Raw genomic sequence first — 12,533 nt, 5'->3', positions numbered from 1 at the left:
AGTTTTAGCACAAACAAAACCAATGAAACCAAAATTATAAGGAAAACAGAAAACTGGTGAAATTTTTTTTGCAACAAGTATCTCTGGTAAAATATATACAGAACTAAGTCAAATTTATAAAAATACAATTGATAAATTGTATCCCCAACTAATAAGTGGTCAAAGGATATGACCCAGCAGTTTTCAGACAAAGAAGCAAAGCTATCTATAATTATACAAAAAAATGCTCTAAATCACTATTGATTAGAGAAATGCAAATTAAAATCTGAGGTACCACTTCACACTTATCAGACTGGCTAATATGATAAAAAAGGAAAATGATGGATGTTGAAGGGGATATGGGAAAACTGGGACACTAATGCACGGTTGGTAAAGTTGTGAGCTGATCCAACCATTCTGGAGAGCAATTTGGAACTATGCTGAAAAGGCTATAAAACTGTGCATACCCTTTGATCCAACAATACTACTGCTAGGTCTATATCCCAGAGACATTCAAAAAAAGAGAAAAGGACATATTTGTACAAAAATATTTATAGCAACTCTTTGTGATGGCTAAGAATTAGAAATCAAGAGGATACTCATCAATTGAGGAATGGCTAAACAAGCTGTGGTATAGGATTGTAATGGAATATTATTATGCTATATGGCAAGCAGGATGATTTCAGAAAAACCTGGAAAGATTTACATGAACTGATGCAAAGTGAAGTGAACAGAACCAGGAGAACGTTATACACAGTAACAGCAATATTGTTTGATGAAGAATTGTGAATGGCAGCTATTATCAGCAGTACAATGATCTAAGAAAATCCCAAAGGACTAATGATAAAGCATACTATCTGCCTCCAGAGAAAGAACTGATATTGTTTGAATGCAGACTGAAGCATGCTATTTTTCACTTTCATCTTTTTCTTTTATTTGAGTCTTCCTGTACAAAATGACTAATATGGAAATATTCTGTATGATTGCACATGTATAACCTGTATCTGATTGCTTACTGTCTCAGGGAGGGGAGAAAGGAGGGATAGAATTTGAAACTCAATATTAAAAAAAATAAATATTAAAAATTATTTTAACATGTAATTTTGGGGAAAATTAAATATATTAAAAACACTTTTTTTTAAAAAGTGCTTGAGATTACTGCTATCAACATACAATTGAATCTCATCTGCCTTCTTTTGGAGAAAAGAATCCTGCATCTCTCTAAGCTTCACTTACACTTTGCTTTTAATGGAGTTAAAGGCTGCCTTCTTGGAGACAGATGAGCTCCCTTGCTCCAGGGATAAACCCTGTGGAGTTCTTGTTTCTCATTTAGCAGCTTCTGAATTTCCCCATCATTTTTTGTTGAACCAATCCTGATATTTGCCAGTGTTCTGGCCCAGATGAGCAAATGCAGTGCTGCACACCAAGTTTCTGAAAGCTGCTCAGTCCTCTTCTGCTGCACTGTTGCTGACTGTGTGCTCACTCAGCTTTCCTTGCAGGTCATCAATAAACTGTTCATGCAAGGAGAAATGCTCTAGCTGGACAGGGAGCTGCTGAATCCCACTGCTACTTTGGTCCCATGAGAAGACAACCTGGACTGCCTGTGTGCAAGGAGGTGGCTAGAGCTCCCAGTGTATCCACATCTACTGCTTCTTCACTGGTCAGGACTTCAAGATGGTTAAGGTAGTGAATAAAAGGTGATGTCTTGACTTGTATGTGAATTTGATTTAAGTGAAGCAGAGTTGCATAAAGTCATCTGCCTCACTCTCTCCTCCAGAATCATCACTATTCAGTGGCAAGACAGAAATGAAGAGCCTAGGATGCAGTGGATAATCTTGGTGTCTTCTATGTCTGACCAAGTTCTGAGTGCTCCACAGCACCTGCTTTAGTCATCTTCATGGCCATTGCAATAAAATTGTTCTTGACCACCCATTCTGTTGGGAGAAGTCTCTCATGCTTAGGTAGGTCAACTCCTAACTCCTAAGTTTGAGGCCTGTCAGTTATGATTTTATGGGGAAGTGGCCGCTGTGCATGTTGTAGCTTCTTGGAGCCATAGATGAGAGGTAGGTAACAGGTAGACACCAAAATTGGGTGAAGAACCCTGAAAACAAACTGGTCTTCCCTGAACATCCCATATACCTCAACTGAATGAACAAGATATGTGATCAATTCCTGTTTTTGAACTTGCTTGCTTTTGGATTTTAGCAACAGGAAGCATAAATGTTGAAATGCTTCCATCTAAAATGGGAATCTCCAGAAATGTGAAGATTGGCTCCTACATAATTGGTCCTCAACATTTGGTCACTGGAGCTAAAGTTTATAACCTACCTTGAATTTTCTGTTTCTTTTTTGCCTCTAGCAAAGACTGTGGAATTTTTGTCAGCTGCAAACAGACTGGCATTCAATAAGGCTGCTGTATCTATTGTTATTTCAGGTAAAGTACCAAGGGATGATTATCCAGTCAGATTGATATACTGGCTGAATAGTCCTAGAGGTGGGAGGTGGGAAGTGATTCATACTTTGGAGCTGATTGCTCTTAAATAGTTATTTCTTGTTGAAAGTTGCTCTTTTTTATTCTCTGTGGTAATAACCACAGAACATACAATCTGTTAGTATATCTCATTTCATTACATTTCAGATTTTAAGTGCTCTTGTAGCTTCATATATAAATCACTTATAGTTTGGTATGACAGTTACTGTTTGCAATTGCGATGTGACAAGATAATTGACAAAGCTATATTATACCGGTAAGTCACTTCTCCATAGAATGCAATTCTCGGCACTTTTGTTGCTGTGTTTGGCCATCACTTTGCTGCCATGACAGAAGGGTTAGACTAACAACAACAAAATCATACAATTGCATAATTTCAGAGTTGGAAGGGATCTTAGACAGAAAAGTCCTCTGCAATATCCCTGACAAATGGTCATCCAATCTTTGCTGAATGACCTCCCTCATGACCTTTTAGAGCAGCTCACTTAATTAATCATTTAATTGACAGGCATTTATTAAGTGCCTTCTATGTGTCAGGTGCTGTACTGGGGATGAAAATATGAAGAATGAAATAACCTAGTTCTCCTTCCACTTTGGGACATTTGTAATTATTATCAAGTTATTCCTTTTATCTGATGGTCTGCCTCTTGCTACTTTCACCAACTGTTTCCTGCTTTGCTTTTTGGGAGCAGAGTAAGTCTGAATAACCAGAGGAGTCTATGTTCCCACTCTCCTCAGACAATCTCCTTTTATGCAATTCTGGTATGCTGAAAACTTAAACTACATCCAGTTCTAATTAGAACTGACTACTAAAACTCTTCCGAATGCTTGCTGATGTGACAGTTATAAATCTACCTGCCTCATCCTGAGTAGTCTTTCCTGCTTAATTTTTAGAAATCTCACCTTTTGCTGTTGACTCATGCTCCCTGACTTCTTCATCCCACCAGTCTTGTAAGGTGGATATTGGAAAGGATTTCCCACTATGTGTCCTGGCCACCATTTTGCACCATGGGACTGTGGAGGCAAGGGAGGCCACATGTAACTCTATGCTTAACTGAATTGCTGTACCCTCCAATTCTGTGCATAGCTGTGAGTTATCAAGAAAACATTCTAACCTATCTCATTGTCCCTGAATGCCATTCATCTAAACTCTACCCTAAATTTGCATGACAAAGTCAAACCTTGCTTTCAAATGACAGGCTTTTAAATATTTGAAGATTGTAAACATGTTTCCCCTTGGGCTTACTTTGCTCAGGCTAACTATACCCGTTTTTTTTTCAACCATTTTTTTATGTTGTGGTTTTAAAATCCCTTACCACTTTGGTGACTAAATTCTAGTTTGTTAATGTCTTTTTAAAAAATAGGTACAATAAATATAATGCTTTAGATGTGGTCTAATTAGGACAGAGTTCAGAAAGATGATAACCTCTCTCATTCTAAGCATTATGCTCCCATTAATGCAGCCCGATATTATATTATATCGTTTCATTTTTATTTTTTGGCTGCCATGTCAAAGTGCTGGCTCATTAAAACCCTCAGTTTTTTTTTTTTAATTAGCTTTTGTATAGCCAAAGTGTTATACAAAGAACTTTTGTAAAGCCAAACCCTGCCCTTTATTGTACTGTTGATTTTTGGAACCCATGAATAGGACTTTATATTCATCTCTATTACATTTCATCTTATTAGATTCATCCCATCATTTAAGCCTGTTATTCTCTTTTTGGATCTCAATTTTTTTCATCCAATTCATTAGCTATTCCTCTCATTTTTGTATTTGGTCCAAAATAGATAGCTATGCCATCTATGGTAAAAATGTTAACAGAACAGGGCAAAGGAAAGATCCCTATTGTTTGAAATCAATGTCCCTATTGTTTGTGCTTTAATATACTCTAGGCCCAAACTTGTGGTGTTTCATAGTCTTCTCTTTAAATAGGTCAAATGCCAGTCAGACAAATGGGATTCTATATTTTATTCAATAGGGGAAATTTATCATATGGAGGATTTATTTCAGCAAGAGTGGAATGCATATAGTTTTATTTTGCTGTAAGTTTTATACTTGTTTTGATTAGGCATTTCCTATTGTTAAGGGAGAAGGTTCTACCTACCCCCACCTCGATTAATGTACTCAAAGAAGACCCAAACAGCAAATAGCAAAGTGTAAAGCAGGTATTAAGGAATTTTTCTACAACTTCACTACAACATGTGAATAAATCCCTAATTAATTTGAAAAGGTTTTTATAGGGCTTTGGTTATTAGATAAAGGCAAATGTCAACAAATAGGAAACATCTTGTGATTGGTGGAGAAAATAAATCGTATCTTTTGGGCCTAAGTATAAAAACAGCAAGTTAGTTTAGGAGTTTGCCATTCAAGAGGTGAAAGATTCCAGTTTAGGAGTTGAAGATTCCAGGTTTAATAGTTGGAGCCAGAAGAGGAAGAAAAAGCAGTTTCCTGAGAAGGAACTGCTGTTCTGTGTTATCCCCCCTCCCAAACATTGACTGTATCATCAAAGAAACTATACCAATAGGTCACAAAGCATCCATGTGGTAAAGAGAAATTATGTCTATGTGTTATGAGGGCTGTCTCCCACATGTTGCATGGGGGTGGTGTTGTGTGGCTCAAAAGTGGTAGAATAGACATATCTAGTCTCTTCTCCCCCATCTTCTCCAAGGAAAACTTTGATTCCTGCCAAGAGTGGAAGCAGGAGGTTGGCGTATGGGCTGGAATTATATCTATCTGTTCCCTTAAATGTTGTTATTGTAGGGGATGTGATTTTCAGATTCAAGCTAACTTCTGATCACTATTTAATTAATGAAGGAAACCGGACCCCAACCTTTATATCCAAAGCTTGACCCTTTACCCACCAAATATCTGTTCCAAAATGAACACACACAGCATTTAACCAAGAAACCCATTTATCCAATTTAATAGCAAAATAGAACTCAGAGAAATATATATATACACACATACATATATACATGCATACTCACACATGTACACACATATGCACACTTATATACACACAACATATATATGTGTGTGTGTGTATATATATATATATATATGTATGTAGACATGCATACACACATACACACACACATATAATGAATGTATAACAGACAAAGCAGAGTGAAAGAGCAAGGCAATTCAACTCAACCAAGAAAGAAAATCCTAGATCTTATGCAAAGGGAAATTCCTGAAAGTTTCTGGTGCAGGAAGTTGGGGATAGAGTCATAATAGAGATTGCCAACTCCTTTCATGTCAGTTTCTTCCCAAAGTCTGAAGTGGTGTTAGCATCTTCCATCTTCTCTTGAAGCTGGAAGCCAGGAGCATCCAAAGTTTAAAGAGACTCAGTGACTTGAAGAGAACCAAAGAACTCTTCTCTCTCCTGCCCTTGTCAACTCTGCCCTGTCCCTTGTGCAGACTCAAGATATTGATCTCCACCAGGTAGAAGAGAGTCCCATATCAATGAGCTTTAGGACCGGGGTTACATATGGTCTCCAAAAAGGAGAAGATCCTGGGAGACCAAATGAAAATCTTGCTCAGCAGAGAGTTTCACTGAAGAGGAGTGTGTAAGAAGACTATAAAGAGAGAAAGGATTTTGAGGTTATGTAGTTCTGTAGTACTAGGAGTTGTGAGTTACCCCTTGCCACATCTTACATGTTCATCTCACTCCCATTATACTTTAAGTTTGAGCCCACATTTCCCATGGATATCGTATATATTTGTGGGAGAGTGTGCCCAGGATGTTCCTGGGAATGTTTTGTACTAACTATTCTAAATCTAACATCTTAGTAAATGTGTTTGCTAAAAGCTAATTGAGTCTCCTAGCTAATAGTTAATGGGAAGCACGCTTGTAGGGACTCACAAACTACAGGAGTAGGAGTGATGCTCCATAGGTTTACCCTTACAAGGAACCTCAAGGTAGCGCTTAGTCCACTATACCAAGTTCCATGTGGGGAAAAGGACTACTGTAGGGCAATATGCCAGGGGAAAGTTCTGGGATTCTCCAGGGAGTAGGAAGTACTTCTCTAGGCCACATGTTACCCAGTGTGATGGGATACTTCATAGGTCTCACTTTTCTGGTGAGGAGGTATGCTTTTCTGGATCAGGATTTGGGAAGAGGAAACTATACCGGAACAAGGGACCATGTTTCTCTGGACAAAAGATGTGCTTCTTTAAACCCATGGTTGCTTGAGGAAAGATAACAGACCATTATACCATCTATCATAAAACTCTTCTGGTGGGCATCCCCCTCTGCATCAACTTGTCCTATGTTTTCATGGACATGTGCTGCTAAACTTTCAGTTTCACTAAAAATTCCTGTTAGCTCCTCGTAATTACCCACTGAGACTGTCAATTCACTTGGTTCAGCCTGGAGGTCCCATTCTGCAAAATATGAGAAGAGGCTTTCTTGAGGCCAAATGCAAGAAGAACAAATATCCATTAACATGTTGAAGGAAGGCATCATCTGCAAAGTATGACAGACTCTCAGCCTTGGAATGCACCTCAGAATACACCCATTCTAACCTGTTTTTGAACAAAAATTCCTTGTATGACATTGCTGGCAAGTGATTATCTAGCTCCTACATGAATAACCTTCAGTGAACATGAGCCCACTACCTTCCAAGGTGTAAGGAGGAAGGGAATAAGTATTTGTATAGTGCTTACTATATGCCAGGCACTATATAAAGCTAGGTGCTTTACAAATATTAGCTCATTTGATCTTCCCAACAAGCCTTCAAGGTAAGTGCTGTTATTAGTTTCTTTTTATAGTTGAGGAAACTGAGGCAAATAGAGGTTAAATGATTTGCCCAGGATGTTAAAGCTAGTAAATATCTGAGGCTGGTTTGGAGCTCAGGCCCTTCTGACTCCAGATCCAGTGCTCTATTGACTATACTATCTAGCTGCCTTCCAAGGCAGCTTGTTCCACTCCTGAATAGTTCTAATCATTAGAACATTTCATTTTTTTCTTGCATAGAGCCTAAATGACCTCATTATAACTTCCTTGTTTATTGATGACTTTTGTTTTGACTTAGAAGATAAGACAGAACACACACAAACAAACCACCAACACAGTATATTCCAATCATATAGTTTAGCAAAACAGAGTGCAAGAGTGTTGTCAAATGGCAATAGATATATCTTTACATGAATGAAATTTGTTAGGAGAAGTATGTATATTAACTTTAGCAAGTTAGTACTAATGATATCCCTTGTATTTGATCAGAATTTTGTTTGCCATTTAATGTCTTCATTTACATAGTTGTCTTCAGTGTGTATATTTTGGTTCTGCCTCCTTTCTTCTTTAAAGTCTCACCCCCTCTTTCACTTGGCCACCTTTTTCCATACTTTGAGATAGTTATAACTTGTATTCTTGAATCTTTTTTTTTTTCTCCAGGTTAAACATCCTCTGGGATATGTTCCCTTGGAAATTTCCATTGTCTTCCCTCAAAACATTTTACATTGATTTAAACTAGGCATTCTCTCAAATTCCTCCTTTTATCTTCGTTCACAATATAATTACCCTAGTTTGGGACCTCATCAATTCTTACCCAGACTATTTCAATATCCTTCCAAATCGACGTCCCTGCCTCATTTTTCCTTCCCTCTCTAATCCATCCACCACACAGGTTCCAAAGTGATATTCCTAAAGCACAGGTCTGACCATGTCACTCTTCTCCTCAAAGAACTCTAGTGAATCAATACTGCTTTTAGGATTAAAAAACAGACTTTGTACCAGTGTCATTCATATTTATCAATGCAGTAGTAACTAATCTATTACAATCTTAGGCCATAATTTGCTGAACTATTCTTTATATTTTGCCCCAGATTTTTATTATGAAGAATTCTGTGAACGTTATATAAATGCATCTTTTTTGGCTGTCAGCAACCTTATTAATTGTTCTAGTAGTGAATCCATGTCAAAGAATATGAACAATTTAGTAACTTTTCTTGAATAATTCCAGACTGTTTTTCAGAAATAGTTGAACAAATTCACAGCTCCACCAATAGTGAGCTAGTGCTTGTTTCTTCTTGTAGTACCTCTAGCAATGTTTTCACATCTTTTCCTGTTGTTTCTGGCCTGTATGATGTGATTCGTCGGGATTGTTTTAATTTGCATTTCTCTTCTTATTAGCGATTTATAATTTTTCAGATATTTCTTTGTACTGCTCTTTTTTTGAAAATGATTTACATTACTAACTTTTAAAAATAGGTCAAGTTGGATCTGTTTTAAATGCATACCAAATGTTCTCATTTCTCTTCCTTCTAATCTGATGTTGACATTAGTCTTGTTCTAACACAATGATCTAACTGTATGTATTCACGTGACACAGAGGCGACTCCCATAATGGTGACCAGTAATTTCCTGTCTGCTAAGATCTAGTAGTTTCATTTTTTTGCATGTTATTCTGTGCTTGCCATGTTTTTAAGGCCAATTATAAATATTAACTATTTGTACTCCAAACATTGTCTAATGACCAAGTCAACATAATACTAGAAAAAGTAAATCGCATCAATAGTGGTACTCCTATCATCAATGAAATCAGAAGATACAAAGAAGTTGCAGGTACATGGGAGGATTGCTCATATATTCTTCCAGGAGATGCAAAAAAAAAAGTAATTGGTAGAATTGGTTTTATTGTGTTATCTTTAGATAGGTAACAAGAAACGTTATTTTAGGGGTATTTGCTCTTATCACATCAAAGGGCTTGTGATGAGCATAATCAGAGCACTATTAAGGCAACTGAGAAACTTTTGCAATTCTTAAATATCTGCTCTACCTTCTAGACCCAGCTTATTGTCTATTCACAGTACCTGTCCAAGATAGAAAAATACGGAGAAATTGCTATCTACTTATGCATCAAATATTATTAATCTACATATTTGGGTATATGTATACATACATGTGATTTGTATGTATGTGTATATTCACATTTTACAGATGAGTAAACTGAGGCCCAGAGAGTAACTTGTTCAAGGACACATGGATGTGGCAGAGGAAGGCATGAGTTTCCCTGAGATGAGAATGCCTGAGAGTAGACTTTCCCAGCCCAAGCAACTGGGCACTGATAGGTAATTCCTTCAGGAATTCATGGCAGAAGCAGATATATGCTTGCCTCCAGGGCCTTGGAGGTTAGTTCATGGAAAATATTCCTGAACTCTATATCCATAAGCACAGAAAGAACCTAGCATGGTTGAAAGAGAGATAGCTTCATACTCAGGAAGACCTGGTTCAAGTCTTTACTGTGACAATGGATAACTGTGGGCCTGAGCAAGGCTCTGAGTGCCCCATACAATTCTCTAAAGTGAAAAAGTGTGGAAGAGCTGCTAATCTGCATTGGTAGAAGCAATCTTCTCACTGGGGTATTCCCTATACCAATGAGATCATATGTATGAAATATAGACATATACATAATGATATCCCACCTCTATAGCCTGTCCATCCAACTGTTTGTATTATATGAACATCAGGTGTTCTTTGTTCTTCTCCAAACTTGTTGTTGCTTTTTTTATCCATATGGATAATTAGATTGCTACTTTTTAGTGTTTCTGAAACTCATTTAGAAGGCCCTGGAATATTCTGTGGCTTGATGCAATGAACAGTGTCACCTGCACACAAGAGCATCTAGAGGACTTCTTTATCTCTAGAGAATTCCTCTTGCGTATGGACTGTGTCTTCCATGAGAGCAACAGGCATCTTTGGCAAACATATGTCTCCCTATTAAGCATTTTGCTTGAAATTAGTCGTCATAAGACTGTCAAACAAAGTTATCTTTGTTTTTATCTATCAAGGAGTCTTGTGTGATATTGATATATGCATGGGAGACTAAGGAGAACCTTTCAGGTGGTATATTGATCCTTTAAAACAAAAGCTTTTTGATAGTCAACTAACAATTAAAATTCTGATAAGAAATCTGATTTACAATAAAATATAGGTATTCCACAAAAGCATGGAGGGTCATAAAAGATATACAGTCGCAGTCAGAAGAAAACTTGCCCACAAAGAAGTGAACATGCTCTTCTGTACATGGATGTCTGTTGCTATGCGCAGGGTATATATTATGCATGGAGTGCAGATGGTGAGGTCCTGGCAGCACTACAGTGCTGCTGATTGGCCATGTCATTTCTAGTCATAAAATTCACAAATGCTATGCCACTAGTGCCAGCAAATCAGAAGAAAAATCCTCAGTTAGATCACGCGTCCTGATTTTACCTTTGGAAAATATGGTCACCACAGGCAAGTCAAGAACTGCTGCAGTTTCCCTCCATCCATTTTCGCAGTTTAAATGACCGCTAGTACTACTACAGTTCAATGGTAGTTGCCTTATAACATGCCTTTTTATTATGTACCCTCCATTTTTTGTTTGTGTGGGTAACTCCTGGTGTGAAAATTCCCTTCATAAATGCAGACTATCAACTCATTGGTAATTCATAGTCATCATATTCATATTCATATTCTACTCATATTCACACTCACACAAGCAATATGTGTTAGAGGTATGACTTGAAACCAGATCTTTCTGACTTCAGAGTTTACTCTCTCCTACTATACCATGTTGCTTCTCAACATTTATATAGCTTCTTCCTATTGGCAATGCAATGACATATTTAACTCATGACTAAGACCCTGACATATACCCTGCCCCAACAAACCATGGGCTCACATGGGTCAGGTACAAACTCAGTATAGCTTGAATCTGAATTTCCATAGAACTGGGTAAAAGAAGTTCCTAGCTCTCAAACAAGTGCTCAAGGTAACAATATGGTTATTAAATTTGGGAAGCTTTTATTTTACCCCACAGAAAATGCAGAAAACACAGCAAACTCACAGGAACCTGTAAAGAGATGCAAAAAACACATTAAGAGCTCAAAGGTTTTCTAGGAGTTCATAAGCAGATTCAGAACACACACACACACACACACACACACACACACACACACACACACACATAGCATTCAAATGGCCCATGAATTTCCTTTTATCAGAAGGACACTTCATATTTGGGGGCTGTTCAACAAGCAGCACCCCTGACTGACACTGATCAAATCACACTGTTAACAGTGGGAGTGTGTGTGTGTGTGTGTATGTGTGTATGTGTGTATGTGTGCGTGTATGTGTGGTGGGAAGTAGCCCCTTCACTACTTCTTCACATGGGTGATTTTCTTCTTTGTCTAGGAAGCATACTATTCAGGAAATCCCTTTCTTTGGAAAGTCAGCTTTCCAAACTCAAACTCAGGAACCCTCCAACTGGCAACCATTCACTAGGCAACCCCCAAGGTTGACATTGACCAGGAAATTTTCCTCCTGTGGTTAGAAGGCTAGAATCTGGAATTATGCTGCTTAGGAGATTGAATGATTTCTCCCCTTCCCCTTTTCTCTAATGAGGAAGTTTGGGTTCAACTACCCTCTTGGGCCATGAGGGGACTCACACGCCAGCTTCTGCTATGTGCTCCTAAAGGAGCTTGATCAGTGTCTGGCTGCTGACCTCTTTTGGTCTGGTAAAGTCACTATCTGGCACTCTCAGGCCACGTACAAACTTAAGTCTCTATCTGGCTTGTGTGATGTTGGGCAAGTCCCAACCTCAATGAGTCACAGTTTTCTCATCTATAAAAAGAGAGTATTAGACTAGATGACCTCTGGGATCCCTTCTAGTTCCAAATCAATGATTGTATGATACCTAGGTAGTCAGGTTAGATTAGGATACATCCCATGGAGCATGAGTGGAGATGGACTCAGCAGCCCTGGATAATTCTGGTTGATCACTTGCACTGACTCAGGGCCTAAGGATTCAGGCACTTTGAGATGAAGAGGCAATCCCTTTATTGGTTTCTTGGGCCTATGTTGGTAGCAAGGGGTACCTATATCAAGAGAACTAGCCATTGAGTCTGGAAGAGCTACTGACTCAGTAGGCTTTAAAAGGGGAGACAGCTTTTGCTATCTCTGTCTGTCTGTCTGTCTCTGTCTCCATCTCTCTCTCTCTCTCTCTCTCTATTTCCTTCTTCCTCTAGAATGTGAATCATGTATGACTACCACCCTGGAAAGTCCCATGAGGGGTGAGG

Source organism: Vombatus ursinus, unplaced genomic scaffold (genome assembly GCF_900497805.2).
Source record: "Vombatus ursinus unplaced genomic scaffold, bare-nosed wombat genome assembly UNPS02014909.1, whole genome shotgun sequence".
Lineage (NCBI taxonomy): Eukaryota > Metazoa > Chordata > Mammalia > Diprotodontia > Vombatidae > Vombatus > Vombatus ursinus.
This window is presented reverse-complemented; position numbering follows the sequence as displayed.